General features: G+C 42.5%; 1 long non-coding RNA gene and 1 pseudogene across 2 annotated transcripts; both read left to right on the plus strand.

The window, feature by feature from the left end:
• The first annotated feature begins 2,123 nt into the window (after positions 1 to 2,123).
• Positions 2,124 to 16,704, plus strand: LOC147994985 (uncharacterized). 2 transcript variants are annotated; one of them, XR_015686081.1, is made up of 4 exons: positions 2,124 to 2,380; positions 12,879 to 12,961; positions 15,979 to 16,168; positions 16,360 to 16,704. It is a non-coding gene; the product is annotated as an uncharacterized LOC147994985 (long non-coding RNA). The 2 variants fall into 2 exon arrangements; XR_015686080.1 differs by having other exon boundaries at positions 2,125 to 2,380; positions 12,874 to 12,961.
• Positions 16,705 to 23,005: 6,301 nt separating this feature from the next.
• LOC147994986 (cytochrome c oxidase subunit 6C-2 pseudogene) lies at positions 23,006 to 23,256 on the plus strand (annotated as a pseudogene).
• Positions 23,257 to 24,541: the final 1,285 nt, after the last annotated feature.

A 24,541-nucleotide genomic window follows, 5' to 3' on the forward strand; every position in this document is an offset into this window, starting at 1 on the left:
CTCAGCCCACACTCCCAGACATCCTGTATGGACTCCTGATACTCTATGGGAAGATTGGCCACCTGGTTGGTGCTACAGCTTTATTAGTTTCTTGGTGTTGTTTCCTCTGCTCATGTTGGTGGAGAAGGTATATTAGCAAATGTCTTCAAGGTTGAAGTAGTAAGACATGGACAGATAGGCACAGGAGGCATATGGCTTCAGAGTAACCTGGCTGTTGATAGGAACCTCTGGTGGTAGTTCCGATATGTCTGTAAGGGGACATGTCCATTACAGCAACAGCAGGGCTATAAGGTGGCAGAGGGCTCTGAGTGGCCGGTTGGGGTGAGAGATGTCAAGAACCGGTGAAGCATCAATCCTCTGTGACTGTCAGGGAGTATCTCCACCGAATTCTTATGACAAACCTGTGATGTCCTATATTGCAGATTGGAAACTGAGGCTCAAAGATACTGAGTAAACTATCTAGGGTCATGGGGTTGTAGGACTTGACAATCCAATGGCATGCAAGGAGCCCGACCCAGTATCTGATGCACAGAGTCTAAGTAACAGGCAGTATTTTCTACTCTGTGGAGAGAGACCATTCCTACAGGGCTATCCTGGGGGTGTGACACCTGGCTAAAAGCTCCATGTCATGTAGCATGCTTGTACTGACAGGAGTTCATTCTTTCATGGAAGATGACTTTCATAGTGCCCTGGCTGACAAAAAGAATTATCTCTAACCCATGAGCTGCAAACAATGTGGACGTACACCTAATAGGAATTGGGCCAAATCCATCCCATGTGTTTCCCAAATTCAAGATACCTGACTAAGAGGACACGGGCTAATGATTATAAATTTTTCTTCTTAGTCCTGAAAGAGTGATTATGCTACAGAGACCCAGCAGAGTGTTAGACACATCTTTTGCAGCATCGTGACACCCTCAGAAACAAAATAATAATCTTAAGGCTGGATGGGAAAACTCCTCCCACTTGTTAAATTCTACGCTGACGGGCCAGCATCAGATGCAGTGAAGGCAGTGATGATTAAGTTGATCGGGGACAGATGTTTAACATATTTTATGTAAGAATTGTAGACGCAGTTAACTGCCAAATCTGACTGTTACTTGAAATACTGGACAGATGGAGCCTAGACACATATTCTTGAGCGGTCTGAACTCCTCAGGGTGACCCTCACTTAGAAACAGTGCTCAGCCTGATCAAAGTACTTGATCCTTCAGTCTTATTTCTGTGCTTGTTCACTTTGTCATGGGTATAGAGGTATTAGAATCACAAATATTCTCCCCACTCTACACCCTCGTGTGTGTGTGTGTGTTACTGATGTATGAATGTTCCTGCTTTCAAAATCATACTCTCTCCTCTCTTCTCCCTTCCCCTCCCCTAATCTCTCCTCTCCCTTCCCTTCCCTTCCCTTCCCTTCCCTTCCCTTCCCTTCCCTTCCCTTCCCTTCCCTTCCCTTCCCTTCCCTTCCCTTCCCTTCCCTTTCTGTCATTGACTGTGGGAAAGTCGAGTGTTGTGCACATTGTTGGCTGAGTCCCCAGCATCTGTTCCCTTCCCTGATTCCCACTTGCATCTCTGTGGTTCTGGGAACACCGACTCCATGTTCTGTTGTGTGTCTTGCTGTTCGTAGGCTCTGACTTCCCCCTTTATATCCACGGTTGAATGCTAAAGCTTAAGGGGTTGCAAAACTCAGCACTGTCTGGTCTACATTACCTCAACCTTATCTCTTCCAGCTCCACTTGCTCCTTTCACCATCTCTTCCCCTTTGCCACCAGCCGTGCTGTCTCTTGAGTACGCTGGATAGGTTCCAACACTTTCTCCAGGCATCTTTCTGGACATTTTCCCCCAAATCCCTCATTTCTTTTTGCACATAGAAAGAACATTCCAGTAAAATCAGATTAATTTTAAGAATTCACTATTAAATGCTTTCAAAAGGAGTTTGCACCAACATTCTGCCCTGGCAAGAATTTTGGAGGATGTGTATTGAGTCTTTCTTCTTGGGTTCAGAGAGAACAATGTGTAATTCAGTTGTGGAAAAGGCTTTGTTGAAAGCAATTGAAAGAGGTATTTACTGGGTGGGGTCTCAGATCTTGTTGCATTTATATAGTGTCAGCTGTTCTGCCGATAGTCACTTAATGAAAGCTTAAAAATAAAAACATCTGGAAAGTGCCAACTGATGCTGACTGCATGAGCTTGGCTTTCTGAATGGGCTCAAATAATTTTAATAAACGATGTTAACTCAACCAGGGCCTTAAAGAACTCAGATTCTATATCTGGTCTAGCCCGGCTCTACAGGAGCGGAGAGAATAAGCCTATGAATTTAACAAAGGACTTAATATCCCAGGAGGAGGGAAGCTCAAGGCGTATTAAAGTGACCACAGTTCAGGTAAGACTCCCAGATGGTGCGTTTGCCCATGTTCTGAGTGATACTCTTTAAAGGAGCCATGGTTGCCACCATCAAATTGAAACATTTTTCAATATAAAGAGGCCCCACAATGAGTTTCATGTGGCAAACAGTTGGGAGAAAGGGTGCTACTGCTCCGAGCTGGCCTTGTACAGACTGTTTAATTTCCTGTTTTAGAACGAGATCTTGAATGGAATTTCTTCTTAGAGGATTGTTTTGCTTAAACCTGATCCTCTCAAATGCTTTCCTGAATCCCCGCTTTGAGGATTCGGACTCCGGACTCACCTACAGGTGTCATTTCATTTCTTGGATGAGAGACCCACTCTCCATCATTCCTAAGCAATCCGAGAGAGCCCTTCTCTCATGCGAATGGCGTTGGCAGGTGGACAGAGGCCACTTTGTTCTGCGGGCAATGAAAATGCATTCCTCTTAACCATGTGTCCTCTAGCTGAAATAAAAAGACCCTCTGCCTGGACACAAATGCGGGACACAATCACATGTTATTAACATACACACTGCTGTTAGTGAAGCTGGTGTTCCATGTATCTGTTCTCCTTCTGTTCCAAAATAAAAACTTGCACTTACTGGCAACCTCGATCTGGACATTCTGGTATTGAGCTAAGCTAGGAAAAGTATTATTCAAAATAGAGAACTTAAGGCCAAAATCTTCAGATTTCTGTCTGCCGTGGTTGGTGAGCGGAGCAAAAGACCTTCCAGACCCTCTACCCAACATCTCCCCCTTTGTCTGGGGAAATCATAATTCAGTATTGACAGTGAAGAGTCAGTGTCCAGGCAGACTTTTTTTTGGGGATCATGTGTTTATCCCCCAAAAACAGGCAAAACAGGTAAGGATAACTCACTTAAACCACAACACAGATGACCTGGGTAAATCCAGTTAGAAAGCTGTAGGTTAGGCATACTGCACATACAAATTGGAATTTCTATATAACACAGAGCTAAATAAACAAGCCCAACAAACTCAATTAATGACCATGGTGCAAAACTATTAGGAGACATGGGAAACCACAGTTAAGTAAGATAGCAGGGGACAACATGCTCACCTGCAGAGCTCACTCCAGACATTGGAGGTTGCCTGGCAGGTGCCTCCCCTAGTAGGAAACTGGACACTAAAGTAATCTTTCACTTTTCATAAATCAAAATCAAGCATTCAATGCGCTATTATTAAGTAGTGGTGTTTAATCACATAGAAGCTCATGGAATTCCAAGGCATTCTTGGTGGGACACCCAAAAGAAAGAAAAAGAACATGTATTCTAAAAACATTAATTTCTCATTTTGAAATAATTACTAAGTCACATGACACTGTAAGAAACAGAACAGAAAGGTCTAAGGGATTCTATGGTGTGTGTGTGTGTGTGTGTGTGTGTGTGTGTGTGTGTGTGTGTGTGTGTGTGTGTGTGTGTAGAGCTGGGATCATAGGAGCATGTCCCTGGGGGTGCTGCAGATCTGAACTCAGGCTCTCGTGCTTGTGTAGCAAGCACCAAATTGACTAAACCACCTCCTCAGAACCCCAGTGTACTCTTTTCTCCCAGTCCTTACTGGTAAAACTTTGCAAGATTTGCTAAAATATCACAACAATGATACTGACATTAGCCCAATGAGATGTAGGGCATTTTCTTAGCCATGGCTACTTTTCCCCAACAAGCCCCCTACCTAGCCTTAACTGTAGGCATATGGTCACCTGCTTACTGTTTCTATCATGTTCTCATCTCAACGATATTAAACAATGGGATGACAACAGCAGACACACTTTTGGGGAAGTTCCAGTTTGTCTTCCAGAGTCTATGCTACCTTAAAGTCTCATTGGCGATGGACAAGTGATTCAGGTTTGCACATCTCTGATACATGGTATAGTCACCGTTTTCGACGTTAGCTGTTCCGATAGGTCTGTAGTGATTTCTCATTTTGGCTTTAAGGAGCACCCCCAGAACAGCTGGTGATGGCGAATGTGTTTTCATGTTTTTCTTTACCACCAGCATAGCTTCTTTAGAGAAGAAGAAAAAAATGTTTCTGTGTTTTCTCAATTTTTGAATTGGCTTATTGCTTGTTTTAAACTGCTGCGTTTGAAAAATTGCTTTTTTTGTTGTTGTTTTCTTCTCTTCTAATTTAGAGACTAGTCCTTTGTTGGATATATATTTTTCAAATACTCAAATAAAGTCATCTCAGTCTTTATGTTTTCATCCTTTGTCAGGTATTTTGCAGAGCAAACATTTTTAATTTTGATAAGGCCTAATTTACTCTTAATTTTTTACATTTATGGACCATAACTTTTGGTGCCAAGAGTAAGAAAATTTCCTTAAGATCTTTCCCTCTCTTTATAAATTATGATTTTCCCATTATATACTTTCATTTTGGCTCCATGAATAATCTCTCATTTCTAGATAACGTATGGGATTAAAGTCCCCCCCCCCGCACCACCCCACTTTATATGGATCATCTTTCAGCACACTCAATCAAAAATAGCTACCTTTCCTTCTTGCAACTGTTTTTCTACTCTGTCAGAATCACTCGCACTTATTTGTGTGGATCTGTTCCTAGGTTCCTCTGTCCGTGTGTCTAGCCATCTGCCAGTACTACACCGTCTCAATTACTACGGGTGTGTAAGTTTTGGAATTGGGCTAACAGATTCTTCCTACCCATTTTCCTCTCTCAAGAGTAATCTAGCTATTGTGATTTCTTTGCCTTTATATGCAAAATTTAGAATGTCCTTACTAGTTATATTGTGTGAATTTTGTTAAGCACTGGTATTTTAAGATGTTGAATCTTTCATGTACGAACCCACTGCATGTATTCATTTATAATCATCTCTACTCTTATACAGGCATGTACTGAAGCTGAATCCCTGTGTTATGGAATGTGGAGGTGGAGATATGTAAATCAGGAGGGTGGAGCTGTAAGACTGTATTAGTGGTTTATTTTTATTTATTTATTTATATTTTATTGGATGTTTCTATTTACATTTCCCAGTTTCCTGTCCATGAACCCCCTATCCCACCCCTTTCCCTTCTTCTATAAGGGTATTCTCCCTCCCCAACCACCCTCCCCTTCTCACCTGACATTCCCCTGGGGGTGGGGTCCAGCCTTGGCAGGACCAAGAGCTTCTCCTCCCATTGGCGTCCAACAAGGCCATTCTCTGCTACATATGCAGCTGGAGCCATGGGGTCTGTCCATGAGTAGTCTTTGGGTAGTGGTTTAGTTCCTGGGAGCTCTGGGGGATCTGGCTGGTTGATATTGTTGTTCTTCCTATGGGATTGCAAACCCCTAGAGTTCCTTCAGTCCTTTCTCTTATATTTTTGGTTGTGAGCCTAACCTTTAACGGCTGAGCCATCTCTCCAGCCCTTCAGTCCTTTCTCTAACTCCTCCATTGGGGTCCCCGTTCTTGGTTCAATGGTTATCTGCAAGCATCCTCATCTGTATCAGTAATGATCTAGCAGAGCATCTCAGGAGACATCAATATCAGGCTCCTGTCAGTGAGCACTTCTTGGGATCAGCAATAGTGACTGGGTTTTGTGGTTGCATATGGTATGAATCACCAGGTGGGGCAGTTTCTGGATGGCCTTTCCTCCAGTCTCTGCTCTACTCTTTGTCCTTGTATCACCTCCCATGAGTATTTTGCTTTCCCCTCTAAGAACTGAAGCATCCACATTTTGGTCTTCCTTCTTCTTGAGCATCGTATGGTCTTTGAATTGTTTCTTGGGTATTCTGAGCTTTTGGGCTAATATCCACCTATCAGTGACTGCATACCATGGGTGTTCTTTTGTGACTGGGTTACCTCACTCAGCATGACATTTTCTAGTTCCATCTATTTGCCTAAGAATTTCATGTTTTTTAATACTGAGTAATATTCCATTGTGTAGATGTAGCACATTTTCTTTATCCATTCCTCTGTTGAAGGGCATCTGGGTTCTTTCCAGCTTCTGGATATGATAAGTAAGGCTGCTGTAAACATAGGGGAGCATGTGTCCTTGTTAAATGTTGGAACATCTTTTGGGTATATTCCCAGGAATGGTATAGCTGGGATTTCAGGTAGCACTATGTCCAATTTTCTGAGGAACCTCCAGACTGATTTTCAGGGTGGTTGTACTAGCTTGCAATATCACCAACAATGGAGGAGTGTTCTTCTTTCTCCACATCCTTGCCAGCATCTGTGGTCACCTGTGTTTTTGATCTTAGCCATTCTGGCTGCTGTAAGGTGGAATCCCAGGGTTGTTTTGATTTGCAGTTCTTGATGACTAAGGATGTTGAACATTTCTTTAGATGCTTCTTGACCATTCAATATTCCTCAGTTGAGAATTCTTGGTTTAGCTCTATACTCCATTTTTAATAGGGTTATTTGGTTCTCTAACGTCTAACATCTTGAGTGCTTTGTATATTTTGGATATTAGCCCTCTATTGGATGTAGGATTGGTAAAGATCTTTTCCCAATCTGTTGGTTGCCATTTTGTCCTAATAACAGTGTCCTTTTCTCTCTGCTCTCTGCCATGGGAGGTAGCACAGAGAAGATAGACATCAATGAAGCAAAAAGAAAGCAGCCATGAGGCAGGAACCTGGAGTCAGGAGCTGATGCAGGAGGAAGACGATGGTGGAGGAAGAAGGCTTACTGACATGGACCTTGTGGCTTGTTCAGCCTGCATTCCTATAGAACTCAGGACCACATGGCAGGAAGTGCCACCACTCACAATGGGTTGGTCTTTCACATCAATGATCAATCAAGAAAATGCCATAAGGGTTGTTTTCAGGATAACCCTATGGAGGAATTTTCTCAATGAAGCTTCTTTCCTCCCAAATGGCCCCAGTTGACAAACAGGAAATATTTTGACTTATCATTTCACAGGGGTCAGTCCATGGATAAACTTGGGAGGAATATTCAGTCACAGAGCATGTGGGGAAGGATGCTGTTCACCTCGTCATGTTCAGGAAGCAAAGAAATAGAAGGGGACAGGGTAGGATATAGGATATGCCATCAGGAACCTACTTCCACCAGTTAGACCCTGTCTCCTAAAGTCTCCAGAAACTCCCAAAACACCTCCAGCAGATGGGAACCAAGTGTTCAGCCCATGAGCCTGTGGGACATTTCACATGGAAAGCATAACAATATACATTATTTATGTTTGAAAATATTTTAAATGGCATTCAATTATTTTTAGCTTACCGTTTTACAGTAATGTGTAGCAGTATGTTAATTTTTAAAGTTTTTACATCCTGTAAGCATTTTGAATTCACTTATTAATACCACACAGTTTCACACAGATTCCTTGGAATTTTCTATAGGATAAGAACTCCAACTATAAAAATGACAGTTATTTTTTCTTTTACAAAATCATTTAGCACAATGCTGAATACCAGTGACTAATGGATACCATTAACTCTGTTCTAGGTCACCAGGGAGAGTCTCTTACCACTAAGTATAAAGTTGCCTATGGTTCTTTTTCCCGGGTGCCTCCCCTGTCTCCTTTTATGTTGAGGCAGGCTCTCACTATGTAGACCAGATCCTTTTGCCTCAGTCTGTGTGTTGAGATTACAGACACATGCACCTGTCTTCGGTTGTCCTTATATTGTTGAATTATTTTGGTGAACTTAAAATGACTGCTATTTTTCTTAATTGGACTGCGAATACGGTAGATTACACAGACTGAGTTTCAAATATTGAACCAGTGTCACATTCCTAAGACAAATCCTACTTGGTCATGGCATACTACTGTTTTATCTGATATTGGAGTTTTTGCTAGTGAGGATGTTTTTGCTAGTTGACAATTTATGCATGCATGTTTTTGATATTGGCTTGTAGGTTTCTGGTTTTAGAATTTTGTTTGATATTAGTATCAGGCCACTGCCAATTATGTGAGGAAATGCTCTTTATTCTACTTTCTGAAGGAGATTGTATAGGGTTGTTATCATCATCATCACCATCACCATCATCATCTTCATCATAGTCGTCGTCACCACCACATCACCATCACCACCACCACCACCACCACCACCACCACCACTACCACCACCGTAGTCCTCGTCGTGGTTTAGGACTTTTGGTATTAACTATTCTGATGAGGGTGAGCTTTGGTAGTTTGTAGTCTTCAAGAGGTTGGTCTATTTCTTCTGCACACAGACTTTAGTGGTTGAACTAACATCTGTACAGGTTAGCTGCTGTCACAGTTCCCGACCATACATTTAGTTTCTGTAAAGGGCTCAGCACTGGTGTCTGTCCATCTTATTCTTGGCACTGCTAATCTTTTATCTTCCTTTTCAGTTTCTTAGTTTTTCTAGAGACTTCATTTCTTCACTCATATGAAAGAATCAGCTTTTGTTCTTGCTGCTTTTCTCTTAGTTTCTGTTTTTAATTTCATTAACTTCTACCCTTTGTCATCTCTTTTTCTTGCTTTGGATTTATCTTGCTTTTTTAGTTCGTTAAAATTGCAGTTTACTTTATTAATTGGAGACCATTCTTCCTGCTTTAGTTGGGTCTCATGAACTTTTTTATGCCTTCTTTCTATTTTTCTTCTAGTTAAAGTTATTTTCAGGCTTCCTATTAGACTTTCTGTCCACCTGTGGATTGCTAAAGTGGACTGTTTAATTGTGAAGTGCTGGGAGCCCTTGTCTCCTTGACTCCTTTTTGGTTTAATATGGTCCCTGGCTAAGAACATACTTCCCCCTTTGACTCTCTCACACTTGTTATGGTTTGACTTATGACCCGGGACGTAGTCCATGTGCACTTGAAAGGGATGCGAACTTTCATGTACCTGATGGGACATCTTAGAACAATCAATTACATCCAGCTGGTGGATGGTGGTGTTGAGTTCTATGCCTGTACCAAGCTTTTGGTTTAACTGACCTACTTATTACTGAGGGAGGTCTGCTGAAGACTTTAACCATAGTCCTGAATTTTTCCACTTTTCTTCTCAATTTGGTCAATGTTAGTTCATGCTATGTTGTGTGGTTCTAAATGTTTAAGATCATTATACCATCTCGATGATTGTTTTCTTTCTTATCGGGTCATATCCTTTTTATCCACGACCATGTGTTCGTTCATCTAGAGCAACTCTCCTGGCAATGGATTCTTTGGACTCCTTCACTGAAAACATCTTGGTTTTACCTTCATTAATGAAGAGACTTCACCTGCTAGTTCTTTCTATTGCCCCATGGCGTCCTTCTGGAGAATATGACAATGCTGACCAGAAATCTGCAGTCATGTGCCAGCTACTTCCTTCTAGGCAATATCTCATTTTTCTCTGGATGCTTTTAAGACGTTTTTCATTCTTTACCTCAGAAGTCTGATTATACTTGAGCTTCCATCGCTTCTTGCTTGTCCAGTTTTGTGTCTTCTCAATCTTCTCGAATTCATAGATAAATATAATTAACTTGGGGATTTACAGCTAATTTTTCCTCAGATAGTTTTTTTTTCTTCTTCTGGAACTTTGAAAATATGACTGTGAGAAGTTTTTTAGTGTTTAGTGTGGCCTAAAGTTTTCAAAAATAATAATAATAATAACAATAATAATAATAATAATAATAATAATAATCTAAAATATAATAGCAATAGTTAAATTTTTCATTCTCCATCATTGATATTAATTCCTATTCATTTATCTTTGGGTTTACTCAGTATTTGTTATCTTCACTCTTCTTATGATTTCAATGACTTTTTTATTTTAGATATTAAATTTTTCAGTCCAGCAATTTCCAGTTTTTTAATGATTCATTTCCTTGTCAAGGATTTTTCATATATTTTAAGTGTGCTTGTCAGAGAATTTGCTTCTGGCCCCTTTAAAAGCTTTCTCGGGTAATACTAGTGTCTGTGCGCTAACAGTGCTAGTGTATGTTGACTGCTCTTTCTGTACATTGAGTATGTACACATGGATGCAGGTGCCCAGAGGCTCTATCCTGGGGTTAGCGTTACAGATGGTTGTGAGTAATGTTGGTTGTTTTTCTGTGAAATTTGTATTTTTCCTCAGTCACTATGTGACCAGTAAACTTAGAGTGTATTTTGAATATTATAAACTCAGCATCGTGTTCAAATCTGATGGGAAGTGTTTTTATTCTTGTTATAGCATACGATCAAATCGGTTAAACTTCTGGACTGGTTAAATCCAGTCTGTTTCCTCCCATCTGTTTCCTGTGGGCATCCACTGTGATGTAATTTTAGTTTTCTAAACCTTTTCAGTGTTATTCAGACCTGACCCACAAGCGTGCTATGTAGTGGTTACTAGGAGCTTGGACCACAGTCCAGCTGTTCACTCAATACTTTAAGTCTTTGGTTTGCTGATTAGGGTGAAACTCATGTAAGCACATCTTGGAGTAATCTTAGGCAGGCTGATTTTTTTTGCAGTAAATTCCCCCCCACTCCACTCCCAGTGTGTATATTCTTTTTTTCTTGAGTTCCTTTTTCTGGTCCTCTGGCTGTGGTTACTTTTTCCATCATGTATAGGTACCAAAAAAGGAGGGAGGGCTTGCCCTCTGGGAATCATATCTGTACCTGTTTTAGAATTTTGATTCTTGCTAGCCCCAGGGCAAGTCCCTGTCATGGCACCCACTGGAATGCTTGAGAGAGGAGGGACCCAAGAGAATGGGTGGGAGTAGAAGAAAATAGCATTTGCAATCTGCCTCTGCATGTAAGGAATTCCCCACCCCCTCTTCTCAGGCCAGCAGTGGAAGGCTTCTCTGGGCCCCTTTTGGTAGGACAGGGCTTATGTTTGCCTTTGGGCAGTGGTGTGTTCAGACTGGAGGACACTGGGGAAGTGGTAAAATCACCACCTGTTGGGTGACTCTTCGAGTTCCAGCCTTTCCCTCGCTGTGTGAACACTTTCTTCTCAGCTGCCTCCCTTAACTGCTTTATGCACCTGTCTGGGTTTTATAGTTGGGCTCAGTGGGTGATCCAGAATTGAGTGTACAGTCTCTATTGTTCTGGGACTAGGAACCTCAAAGCTGTATTTATTTTTATTTTGACACTGAATCTCATGTAGCCCAGGCTGGACTTGAACTCACTATGCAGCTGAGGCTGGTCTTGAATTCCTGATCCTCCCGCACGCACTACCACATCCAGCTCAAAGCGAGCATTTAAAATTCATTTAACCACCAATTATAAAGTCTTAGACTATACTTTGAGAACCATTGGTCCAAAGTGGATGGTTCAAGCTCCGTTTTGGTGTAACAACACAATACTTGCACATTTATTCGTGACTTCATCATGGCATGGGCAGTGTTCACAAAAATCTTGTAACGTAAGTTAGAGTCTCAAAGTGGCTTTTAAAAAATGATATACTTGGGTGATATTACTTTAACCCCAGGTTGAAATATATTCAAGCCAGTGATTAATCACAGACCTTGGTTGTCACCCAACACTGAGACAAGAAACAGTGAAGTCTAGAGCTTGCTTTGTTATCTTTGCAGTTCTGCTGTGGGAGATACTGCCCATCCAGCTCAACGTGTTTAAATAAAACTCTCTCGGAATTTCATGCAGAGAGAAGGACATCCCTACTCGAACGCTCATGCTTCTCCTAGGTTTCAGGTCTTCTTTTCATCCTGCCATTCAGGAAGCTCAGAGCCCCACATGTCTTTGCTTACTCACACTGGCTTGCTTTCCTTAGCTAGGTCTCCTGGGACTGCCTTGGTGGTAGAGACCAGGTCATAAATGAACACAAAGTGATGGGAGGATTGTTAGTCTCTGCTCACCTTTTCTTTGCCATTTCTTTTGTGATTTTTATTACACTGGCACGTAATAAAAGGTGTGTGTGTGTGTGTGTGTGTGTGTGTCTGTGTGTGTGTGTGTGTCTGTGTGCGCGTGCATGTGTTCTTGTTTGTGGACTTGTATATGTGTTGGGGGATGCACGTTGGGTGTCCTCCTCAGCTGCTTTCCATCCCATGTTTTGAGGTAGGGTTTCTCACTGAACCAGGGGCTCACTGATAGCAAGAGTGGATGCCCAGCAACTGCATGGAGCCCCCGTTTCTGCCTCCTCAGCAATTGTCACTGTCAAAACTGTCAAGCATCTGTCACCCTTGGCCATGCACACAAGCAAGTCTGTATCCTACCACAAAGTTACTTGAGTGTCCACGTTTACTGCTGCATTATTCGCAATCTCCAGGGGATGGAAGTAGATATTCACCAGTGGAAGAATTGCTAGTGAGAATTTGGTGTCTACACGCAGTGGAACGTTACTCAGATGCTATGATAAATAAAATGATGGACTTTACAGGAAAACGGATGAATGAGAAAGTGTTATACATTATGTGAAGTGACCCGAACCAAGAAAGATGGGGGAAAAAACCCTAAATATTCCCTTACATATGCAAATCATAACTTTTAATGTTTATAAATAAGGAAATCTGAAAGTGTTGGGAAGATAGGAAGGAGGTAGGGAAATGGGGAAGAAAAGCAAAAAACAAAAAAAAGATCATGTTTGAAAAACGTCATAATATTGCATACATTTTGTATTTAATTGTTAATACTTTTTCATTTTAAAAGAACAGGCAGTCCTGAAGTAGATGTAACTTCTGGCATCCTGGTGCATGTGCTGGAGACATAAACCTGTGGGACCCAAGAGCCTCAACAGGTACACATGTGGCAGCAAGGTTGGCTAAGTTGTTGAAAATAGTTTACTTTTGATGGCTGCAAGTCATCATACGTGAGTCTGTGTGTGACCAAGTGTTCGGTGGGATAAATACCTAGAGAGGTGAATGATTATTCATTGATTTTACTTGAAGACAAACTTTTCCTGGCAAAAACAAAAGATGGCAAAGTCAAATATCTTGTTGTATAAACACTTCACACTTCATAGTTTAACAAATAAAAACACCACACCCAGTGACAAAGTGACAGAGTGGGAAGAATATAAACAAACTAACCGAAGTCAAGAACTCCAGCAAGTAATTAGCCGATTGCCTTGATGATTTACGAAGTAGAAACAGCAATATATATTTTAATAGCCTACCAGAAAGAAATAGGAATGGCCTGATTTGAGGCAGCGTCTTATTATGCAACCTAAGCTAGCTTGGATCTTACTATGTGGATGAAGCTGGCCTCAGACTTACTGAGATCCACTTGCCTCTGCCTCCCAAGTGGAGGAATAGGCCTGGGACAACTTCATTCTTTATTTAACCTTTTCCTTATCTTGAAGGCTTAAAATAAATCTAGCAGAGTCAAACAAAGCAAAACAAATGAACAAACAAACAAAAAACAAAAACAACCCCCCCCCAAATCAACCCAAACCAACCCAAACCAAAAAACCCTACTACCATCAATGCTACCAGAAAACTCATCAGTCCCTGGAACAGATATGTTGGACAGAACCTCAGTTTGTGTAAAACATTCTTCGCTTTGGACACCATAAACACCAGACATACCGCCACAAGGTTTTAGAAAGGAAGAGGGTCTGATGGCTTATGAGGTAGCGTGTAAAGTCCTGGGATGTGTTAGCCATCCTCTAAGACACTGTCCACATGTAGAAGCTGTGCACTCAATCAGGTACCGTCCCAGAGCCAGGGACTTTTTGTGCAGGACAATTTTCATTTGTTTGTCCATTAACTACTCCCCACGCTTCTGTATAAAGCCCTGTGTGGAATCCTCATTGTTCATCAGTGGCTTCCCTCCCTCTGCATCCCACTGGTGGCCATCAGGGGTACTGTCAGACGTGTCAAGGTAAGGATGGGGTGCTGGCTTCCCTTGTTCCTTCCTCCAGTTTGATACTTTCTTCTACTGAAGGTTCCATTTGCCTCCTGCCTCAGGTATACAGTATCCTCCTTTGTGATGGCTTTACTCAGTGTTTTTAACCTTATGTCTCCACAAGAGTTATAGGCATTTCATTGAAAACTCTACTCTGGACTATGCCTAAGCTAGGATGTCGGTAGCCTGGGGATGTTGATGCATTTTCCAATCCTGATGGGTGTTGGAATCCAGGATGCAGCTCTGTTGTAAGGAGAAGAACATCTGTGTAGCTCAGGCTTCTCTCTCCTAAGCTAGGAGCAGAGCCACCCGGCTCCTTTGTAGCTGCCGTCAAGGTTCCTTCTCATTTACCTGTGTCTTCCTTTAGCCTAGCACACGCTTTTATAAACAACTGCACCCTTTATTAAACTGTCCCCTACTGTCTCAGGAGACTGAACCACATTTGTTTCAATGTTTGGCAGACACTCCACCCCTCATCCCTAGTCCCACTGTGTCTTTCACTGAGGAGCTAAGCAGAATGTCTGGTAACTGAATGGCTGGGATGGCTTCAAGATGCGGCCTTATTATTACGTGATCTTGCAGGATAAGGAAAGCATCTCAGGGAAAGAAAAACATGAGAAGCCAGATGTGCCCCCTGAAGTCAATCAACGAGCATCAAAAGAGGAGGACAGTCTGCATCCTTTCACAGCTTCCAGTGACTTTCTGATAAGGAGCTTCCATTGCTTTTATGTATGTCCATTTCCACAGACCAGAGAAAATACCTTCAATGTTTCAGGCTCATGCATACTACCAGAGGAATTACCCTTTTAAACAATTAGTTTAACAGTTAAAATGTATAAAATCTGACTTATTCTTTTGATAGTGTTCTTCTAATCCCTTTATAGTTTGGAGGTGGTGAATCTAATTCTCATTTTCATGAAACATCAGGAGTAGATGGGTGGTTAGATGTTATTGATCATGGTGGTAGTGGCTGAGATGACACCAGAGAAAATTTATTAATATGCTTCTAATAACCGGCATGTAGCTGTGAATTAATTAAATCGCTTTGGCTCCTGGCAGGTCGTGCTTCCAGCCACCTGCCAGAGTCCTCTGGATTAGAGAATGAAAGACAAGCTAATTTTGATATGCCTTGACGAGCTCAATGGCTGGGCATTTCTAACACTCCCTGTGGCTAGCATACATTCTCCCCTCCAGCTTTCCTGAGTCAACATTTCATCTCTGCTCCCTTGAACCCAATCAGGGAAGGGGCTGCTAGGACCATTTTCCAAAATTCTTACATGGCTGGTTGCTTTCTTTCCTGTAGCTCTTATGTCTGATCCTTCTCTCTCTGAGTCATGGTGATTCTCCATCTTTCCTCTGTCTCCCGGTCCCTCTGCCACATAATCTAAAAGTCCTACCTCCATCTCTCTTGTCCAGTCATCGGCTGTATGGCAATTCTTTATTATCAACTGAGGCCAGCTAGGGTCAGGGACCCTAAGGTCTAGAAGCTTGGCTTTTTGGGAGCCTAAATAGAACCAATTCCCAATACTCATGCTCTTCGATGACTTTATTATCCAACCCTGTAAGCACCACTGCCATTATTTGGATTCAGAAACCAAAGGTCAAGGACTGTAAATAAGATGTCAAAGCCATGTTATTTATAAAAGTCTGGCTGAACTTGCTCTGCTCTTGACTTCATTGTCCAGCACTAATCTCTAGTCATACGTCACATGATGCTTGAAATGGGACTCTTTCAAGCTGAGATGTGCTATCAGTGGAAAGCGGTTACTGGACTCAGAAGACTTAATATGAAAAAAAATGAGGAAAAATTCACCTCAGTAATTGTATCCATATGATATACTTGGAGTATATTGTTTGACCACAAATTCATCAATAACATTTACTTCAACTTTTTTTTCTTTTTAAAAGTATGCCTACTGAGAAATTATACATCACAACCCATGGAGCTGGGGAGCTAGCTCAGTAGATGAAGTGCTTGCTGCCCCAGCTTGAAGACCTGAGTTTGAGTCTCAGAACTCATATGAAAATGGCAGAGTGCTACTGTGTGTTGTAATGCGGTTCTCTGGGAGAGGAGAAGGTGGATCCCTGGAGCTCACAGGTCAGTCAGAAGAGCCGAGTTAGTCCACTCTAGGCTAAGGAAAAACACTGTCTCAAAAAACAAGGTGGATGATTCCTGAGTAGCAACCCTGGGGTTGACCTTTGATCTCCACGTTGATGAACATGTGTATGCACATCCCCCAACGCAACCGCAACAGAATGGAACTGATGTTTGCTTTTGATAACTTTTAGGGGCACAATGATGGAGGATGGTGCTAAAGCCGCACTTGCGTGGGTTCCAGGACGCCATAGCTTTGCACCTTTCTCTTCAGGAGGGTGATGTACACTGTGTCTCTAAATATCTTGATGGCTGAACACAGAGCAAAGACTGTAAAGCCTCTGGCAGAAGCGGCTTGGAGAGCTACTGCCAAGCCATCAGGCCAGCAGATGATGCTGACTTCTTGTGACATGAGAGTTGAATCAGATTTTACTTCACAGCAGTTACTTTCATGTCTGGAGAAAAGAAGAAAAAAAATCCTCTCAGATGACCAAATCCAAATCCCATTAAACAAATATGTGGCTTTGTTTCTTTTGTGCAAAATGGTGCTTTGTTTCTTGTTTTTTTCTGTGTCCTGACAGGTCCTCGGGCATCATGATATGCTTCTAACATTAGAGTTGGCATGTGTAAGTGTGTGTGTAGGTGTGTATAGATGTGTGTGCGTGCGTGCGTGCGTGTGTGTGTGTGTGTGTGCGCGCGTGCGCGTGTGTGTGCACTTCTCTACACAGATGATAATGTCTGCCCATGCTTGGAGACCTAACTTTGAGCCTCAGAACTCACATGAAAATGGCAGAGTGCTACTGTGTGTTGTAATGCAGTGCTCTGGTAGAGGAGAAGGTGGACCCCTGGAGCTCACAGGTCAGCCAGAAGAGCCGAGTTAGTCAACTCTAGGCTAAGGAGAGACACTGTCTCAAAAAACAAGGTGGATGATTCCTGAGTTTGAAGGCTATGATTTAGTTTAGGAGGGTAATTTCAGGGCTCCAGTATCTTCCTGCAAAATGCCCAGTGAGGGACAAAGACTGGTGAGGACAATAGTCCATGTGTGCCCTACACAAAGAGCTTCATACTTCTCCAAGTCCTTGTGCATCCATGGCTGCATCAGAACCTTCTACATCTTCATGAAGGAGATGAGGAGACTGAGGTGGGGTGGGATCCCAGCCAAGGCCTGGGCAGAGGATAGAGCCGGAGTTGGTGAGCTTGCACTTAGATTTGGGTCAACTTTTCTACCCATGTGATTTTAGGTATGTTTCTAAACTTCTCTGGACTCTGACTTCTTTATAGAAGGTGGCTATTAGAGACTCAGAAGGCTATGTCCGTAGCATAATTCCATTTATGTGATGTTTGAAAGGAGACAAAATTCAACCAGTGATTTCTATGAGTTAGGAAGCCATAGGGAGGTTCTAACCACAAAGATTCAGCATGAGGGAGAGTTTTGGAGTGGATGAACTGATAGGTATCTACATGGTGGTGGTGGTTATGAAAATCCATAGATAACCATACAGCAAAACAATGATTTTTAATAAATGTAAATTAAAATATATTTATATTTAATGTAAATATTAAGAAATGCCTCTTGTGCAAGGCTGCTAGACCACCAGTGTCTACTCAGCACAGGGCAGAGTGACAATTAAAAACTTCTTTGTGTGCTCAGGTTATGTGTGGGTGGGTTCATCTGTGTATGCATGTGTGGAGGCCAGAGGACAAGCATGGATGTTGTTCCTCAGAAGTCATTCCCCACACCTTCTTGTTTTGGAGCCAGGGTTTCTCATTGGCTTGGGGCCCTGAGATTCAGCCAGGCTGACTGCCCAGTGAGCCCCAGGGACCCACATGTCTTCACCTCACCAGTGCTGGGAGTATAAGCACACACCAGCAAATGATTTTTCTATCTTTGAGACATGATCCTACAGTATAGCCCTGAATCCTGAAGCTCGCTGGGTAGACCAGAGTGGCTTTAAACTCATAAAGATATATTGGTCTTTGTATGCTTCTTGAGTGCTGGGAACAAAGACACGGGCTACAGGCATGGTCTTGCATTTAACTTGGTCTCCAGGGATAGAACTCAGGTCTTTTTTATAGTCTTACCCTGATATTCTAGGTCTGTATTTTCTGAATAGAAATGCAAGAGATTGAGCCAAGCAAACTCCATATAACTCTTCAAGGTGGTGAAGAGGGAAAAGGCCAACATCCAGGCCCTAGCTGCAAGGCTCATGTGGTGACAGGTGATAAGAGGTGGTAGGTGGGCACTGACTAGCCTCGGCAGTCTGTGTGGTGACAAGGGGACTCATGAACCATTTAATCTCCCACAGAAAGCCCCCCCTCCCAGCCCCTGCCATCTTTACTCTTAACTTTCACACCAAGTTGCTTCACACTGATCTAGTTGTTCCTTGGTTATTCATTTGAGGCACGGTGCCAGCTGGCTTGATCCGCCTCCTGCTATGGAAAACAAATCTCTCCTCCATTTCTCATGTGTTCTGAGCCTAACAAATAAACTACTGTCTAAACTTTACACTGATTCATGCCAATGACCCACCTCTTTCTACTCAGAGCACTTTCTGCAGGTCAGGGGTTTAAAGAGATGAAATATGGCAGACTGGCAACAGTGTGGTCCTCTGAGTGGGCAAAGAATATTTTTAGTTGCTAGGTTTTCATGAATGACCCCAGTCGTGGGCCGCCACGGATGGCTCTTGGTTCCTCTGTCTTGATAAACGGAGATGGGGTTGGCTCATGAATCCAGGGCATGGAGCTTTGAAATAGAATCACCTGGTCTGAAGGATTGCTGCTCAGGGAGTTTTCTAAATTGCTTTGGAGAACTTCTGAGGATGTAGTTTGCAGGGAGGGTTTGAATAAAAGTGTCCTAACCACTTGGGACATAATGGCTCACACCTGTGATCTCAGCACTTGGAAGGCTGAGGTAGAAGAAGGTAAGTTGTAGTCAGTCTTGATTAACTAAGAGACCTTCCCTCCAAAAGGTTAAGAAAGAAGACAAAACAAACCCAATTAAAAAAAAAAAAACAGAAAAGAAAGTGTCTCAGATGAACTGCTGTCTGTACTCAGTGGAGATATTCGAACCTGAGAAAAGTTCTACACGTCCCTAGGGTTTCAGAGTTCTCTCAAGGGTAAGAGCCTATGAGTCACCACAGCTTCTAACTCAAGACAGCAAGACACTGAAACGGAGGCTCCGGCTCGCCTTTCTGGAACTTAAAGCACACCGGGCTGACTTCCTCTGCCTGGTCTTCATTCTCTACTTTCTATTGCGTTCTATCTTTCTGTGTCCTGGGAGTCCGGCATGGATGGATCACCTCAGCAGGCTTCTGCACCCTCCAGCTTCTGGGTGAACCCAGTGAGGTGATGGGACAGGAAGGGAAGGGGAACAGGAAGTAGATGGATATGGGTTTATTCTAGTGCATGCTATAGATTAGGCACACTGTGAACATATTCCTTGGTCAAAGGGAGCTGCCCACTCCTCAACCTCTTGTGCTTCTTCCTGGCATCTCTTTGACCTGGGGATGAGGGTGGTTATCAGACACTCTATCTTATTCAGCCTCATTGGGCAATCTCTTTCGGGGAAACACCAAGCTAATTTTTTAAAAGTAAACCAGACATGCCCAGAGGCCTTTTTATCCACTACCTTTGTGATACAAACTGAGCATATCCGAAAGCATTCCTGTCTGCTATTTAAAATGTCCAAACATTTATACCATGCCCTTAAGCATACGTAACAAGTGTCTGCCATCTTTCCTTCTTGAAGTATAACCTTAGGGTGAGCATGCTCAGAAATGCAGTCCTCCATCAAGCATGCTCAGAAACTAGCCAGAAACTAACTAGCCAGTGCCTGAGATGCTTTCATATATATATTCCTCAGATCCTCATGGTTTCTTTTAGAAAAGCATTGCTTTAGAAAGAATTCCTTTCCTCTCCTTACCTGCTACAGGTAGCAAATTGTCCTCTGCTGTTAATTTCTTGGCTATGATTGTTTTCTGGCCCTGCTGTTTATTGCACTTGTCCTAGGAACTTTCCAAGGTACCTTTAGAGATAAGACAGGGGTCATGGGTAAAGCAGACATGTTCGTTATGGTGGCTGTTTACTGTGTGGGCTCTTGTAACCTGAGGAGATGAGTACTGTGCTTAGATACAGACCGGAGCAAATTCAGCTAAAAGTAAAACAGATTGGCTCTTACAGGAACTCCATCAAGCTAATGCCTTCACTTCTGGCTTTCTGAGGCAGCAGATTGACTGACTGTCCCTTGTGGGCCAGCTGTTTTGGCACTGCATCCAAGCACAGGCCTTGGACAGTGTCAGTATAATGACAAGGTTAAGTTTGCAGAAAAGGCACAGGGTTGGGCTCCAGAATTTGATCCAGCCACAGGGTGATCTGGGATGGTTCAGATCAGAGGAGGGCTGGATGCCAGGATAAAGGAAGGATGTTGTACCCTGGGGTTCATGCAGCTGCCTGATCTCACAGCAGAGTTCTGACTGCTCTGGGGATGGGGGAGCACCTGCAGGCTCAGTAACAGGAGCAAAAAGTTGATGTCACTCCAGGGAGGACAAAGCAGGAAGAAAAAATATCCTCATGAGCCCAGGAGAAGTCACTAGGGGCTACACAGGAGGTTCGGATCAGTTTTTGCTTCGTGGAGCTGAGAAGAAGGCATTAGAAATAGCTGGAGGTGGGGGACACACTATTGGTTGTAGATAGCTCTGATTTATAACCAAACTCTATTTTTCTGAAGAATAAAACTTGTGTGAAGTCAGGGGCTGTGTTTTAACTGCTCATTTGTAACTTTCAGGTCTCCATGGAGAAGAATGTGTCCAAAGAGGCTTATCTTCTATTGACAGTCAGTCCTAATGGAAATGGAAAGATACATCTACAAAATGATTCCTGAACTCAAGTCTCAGGAAACATTGTGCATGAGGAATTATAAGAACCAGAGAAACAGAGTTTTCTGTGAGATTGTGTCTCCTAGTAATGTCAGAAGCAACAACCATAAAATCTCATCACCCTGGCTACATAGATTGTCTGAAAAAGGATGACCACAACAGGCATGCCAAAGTGGTGGGGGAAATGCCCATGAAACCTCATCCATACACAGAGTACTACAGGTAACTAAGGGATGCTGAGAGTGAGAGAAATAGTCTTCCTAAGGAAGAGCACACCAATGAGTTACCCAATACCAAATGGTCGGCTCTGAAAACATACCTACAATAATAGTATATAGACTGAGCAGGTTGTATTTAGAAACTCTCTCTCTCTCTCTCTCTCTCTCTCTCTCTCTCTCTCTCTCTCTCTCTCTGTCTCTCTCTGTCTCTCTCTGTCTCTCTCTGTCTCTCTCTCACACACACACACACACACACACACACACAAAGATTTCAGGATCACTTTAAAAAAAACAAAGAAAATAAAAAAAAGGAAAGGAAAGAAAATGAAACCCATTTAATTGGGGGGCTCATGGTTCCAGAGAGCTGTAGTTTATGACCATCGTGGCAGGAGTGTGGCAGAGGGTAGACAGGCATGTGCGTAGCTCAGCTGAGAGATTACGTCTGATCAATAACCACGTAGCAGAGAAAGCTAACTATGAACAGAATGACCTTTGAAACCTCAAAGTCCACCCCTAGTAACTCACCTTCTCTGACAAAGGCCACACCTCCCAATCCTTCCTAAACAGTTCCATTAAATGGGAACCAATCATTCAACTATTGTAAACCTATGAAGTTCATTCTCATTCAAACCACCACAGAGGCCTTTGCTTTATTCAATAAGGAACATTTCCTCTTTTTTTTTTTTTTTTTTGGTTCTTTTTTTCAGAACTGGGGACAGAACCCAGGGCCTTACGCTTCCTAGGCAAGGGCTCTGCCACTGAGCCAAATCCCCAACCCCGGAACATTTCCTCTTTAATAGCAAGAAGTGTCAAGGTCAGGGGTTAACTTGAGGTTAACTCTGTCTTGCTATTCCTTATGTGTCAGCCTTGACATTAACAGGTGACTACCATAGTTCTAAGTACCACATCGACAGTGTCCAGTGAAGGACACATGCTCTTTCCTTCCCACTCTTTCTATTTTACTTTTTAAAGATAGTCTTGCCCAGGCTGGTTTCAGTGTTAAGCCCCTTTAACACTGTGTTAACCCTTGAGTACTGGGATTATAGTCTGTACTGCTGGTTTATTCTGTGCTCCATCTAGCTTACCTGATGACCCTAAGCAGGCTTTGTTCTGTGTTTTCAGTGTGCACGTACATGCGTGTGCATGAGACATGGGTGTTACATACTCATTCATAAGCAGATTATGTACAGCAATAATAAAAAGAGTTAGTAAATAAAAATTATGGACAGTCAACAAATTTGACTGGACTAATTTTGAAGGAATAACTGGTAGAAAGGACTGTGGGAGAGAAAACTAAATGACAGTCCTTATGAATGGGTGCCTGAGTAGAACACAGGAGACAAGAATGTGGACAGGGGGTTATTGGGAACAGAAAGGTACAGAAAGGGAGAGAAGGCAGAGCAATGGAGGAGAAGAAAAAGTGACTTCCCAGTCATTACTAGATTTGTATAAAAATCAGGAAAACCAAGGAAATCTTGCTTTGTATGGTGATTAAGATAAATACAAAACAAAGAAAATGTATATTATATAGGTTTAAAATGAAAATATTAGAAACATTTACAACAAATTTAACATATTTAGTACATTAAGAGCTCTTACACAATATTAGGGAAATAAAAGAAGCCCCACTTTAAAAAAAAGTTCAATAAGCATGACTATGTCATTTATAAGTGGGTATATGTGAGAAGGCTCTCATTTCTTCGAGAACTGACATTGGAAGGACATTGGTGTAGAGGACATTGGCTATCATGAGTTCCAGTGCGCCGTTGTAGAAACCACAGATTCGTGGCCTTCCGGCCAAGCACCCGTGGGTTCGTACTGTTTGGCGCATTTATTGTGGCCCTGAGAGTTGCTGCTGCCTGTAAGTTTGGCGTGGCTGAACCAAGGAAAAAGGCTTATGCAGATTTCTACGGGTATTATGACTCCATGAAAGATTTTGAAGAGATGGGGAAAGCTGGTGTCTTTCAGAGTGCGAAGTGATTTCAGAAGGTAAAGAATTCTTTGGATTGCGCTTCACAGAAGTTCATTGCTGATCTGTGCTCTCGAACTATGAAACATGAAAATGTGTGCTAAGGAGTAGTTTCTCTCAATAAACTATAATTATATGAACAAAAAATGGATACATGCAAAGGTAAAATGTATGTCTTCCCTTGAGTAATAAAGTTAAGTACAGACTAAAAAAAAAAATGAACGGCAGCTTTGTAAAAAGCAAATTTCCACTGTGAAGCCCCAGGCAGTATTGCAAGGCCCTAGGTAAGGATGCCTGTCTGCAGCACAGCCTCCCAGGTCCCTTCAGTACCTCAGAACTCCTCACATATGGGTACAGAGTAATCAGAGACATTTGAACACTTCTCCAAATGCTAGACCCATTGTACCCTGGTTTGCTGCAGGGAAGTCCAGCCTCAGGACCCTCTCACTCAGTGCTAGGTTTTGAGCCCTGGCCTCCTACTTCCTCAACATCAAGTGGTCTTCCTTCCAATCTTATCGTCTAGGATAGGTCTTCATTCACATTTGAATGTTTGCTTATTCTTAAACTGAAGTGGGAGCAAACCAGTTGCAGGATGTGACCTGGTCTAGAGGACAATGAACATTCATTTTCCATGACTCAGCGTATGTCTCAGTTTAAGCCAAGGACTACTTATGTGCTGGAAATTGACCTTGGACACCGAATTATTCTGTGGACTTGTCATCTGAACCTCTTTCACTAGATTTTTAATGCATGTGTGTATACTACGCATAGGTGTGTATGTGGAGGTCAACAGACAACTTTGGATCTCACCCTTAGAAAGGTTCATTTATCCCCTTTGAGAAAGACTCTTTCATTGGCTTTGAAGCTCACCGATTAGGCTAGACTGGCTGGCCAGGGAGCTCCAGAGGTCTGTTGACAGCATTGGGATTGCAAGCATACACAACCACGTCTGGCACTTTCACATGGGTTCTGGCCTTAGGACTCTGAACCTCTGCTTGGAAGGCAACTGATACATCTCCTCAGCTGTCATTAACTATTTAGAACTTCTAAGTCAGGAATCAGGAGGATGCAGAACATGGGGCCAAACCCAGGTAGCTAGATGTTCATATAAATAAAGTTTTATTGAGGCACAGCAACTCTGTCTTGCTGACATATATCCTCTGGTTGCTTTTGAGCTCCAACATCAGATTTGAGTAGATCCATCGAGGTCTTATGGCCCCCAAAGCCTAAAATTACTATCTGCCCATGTCCACATATAGAAGTCTGCTGAGCTCTCTCTGAGAAGGAAGAACAGAAAAGAAACCCAAAATGTATG

The sequence above is a fragment of the Rattus norvegicus genome, chromosome 4 (genome assembly GCF_021556685.1).
Source record: "Rattus norvegicus strain SHRSP/BbbUtx chromosome 4, alternate assembly SHRSP_T2T, whole genome shotgun sequence".
NCBI classification, from domain to species: domain Eukaryota; kingdom Metazoa; phylum Chordata; class Mammalia; order Rodentia; family Muridae; genus Rattus; species Rattus norvegicus.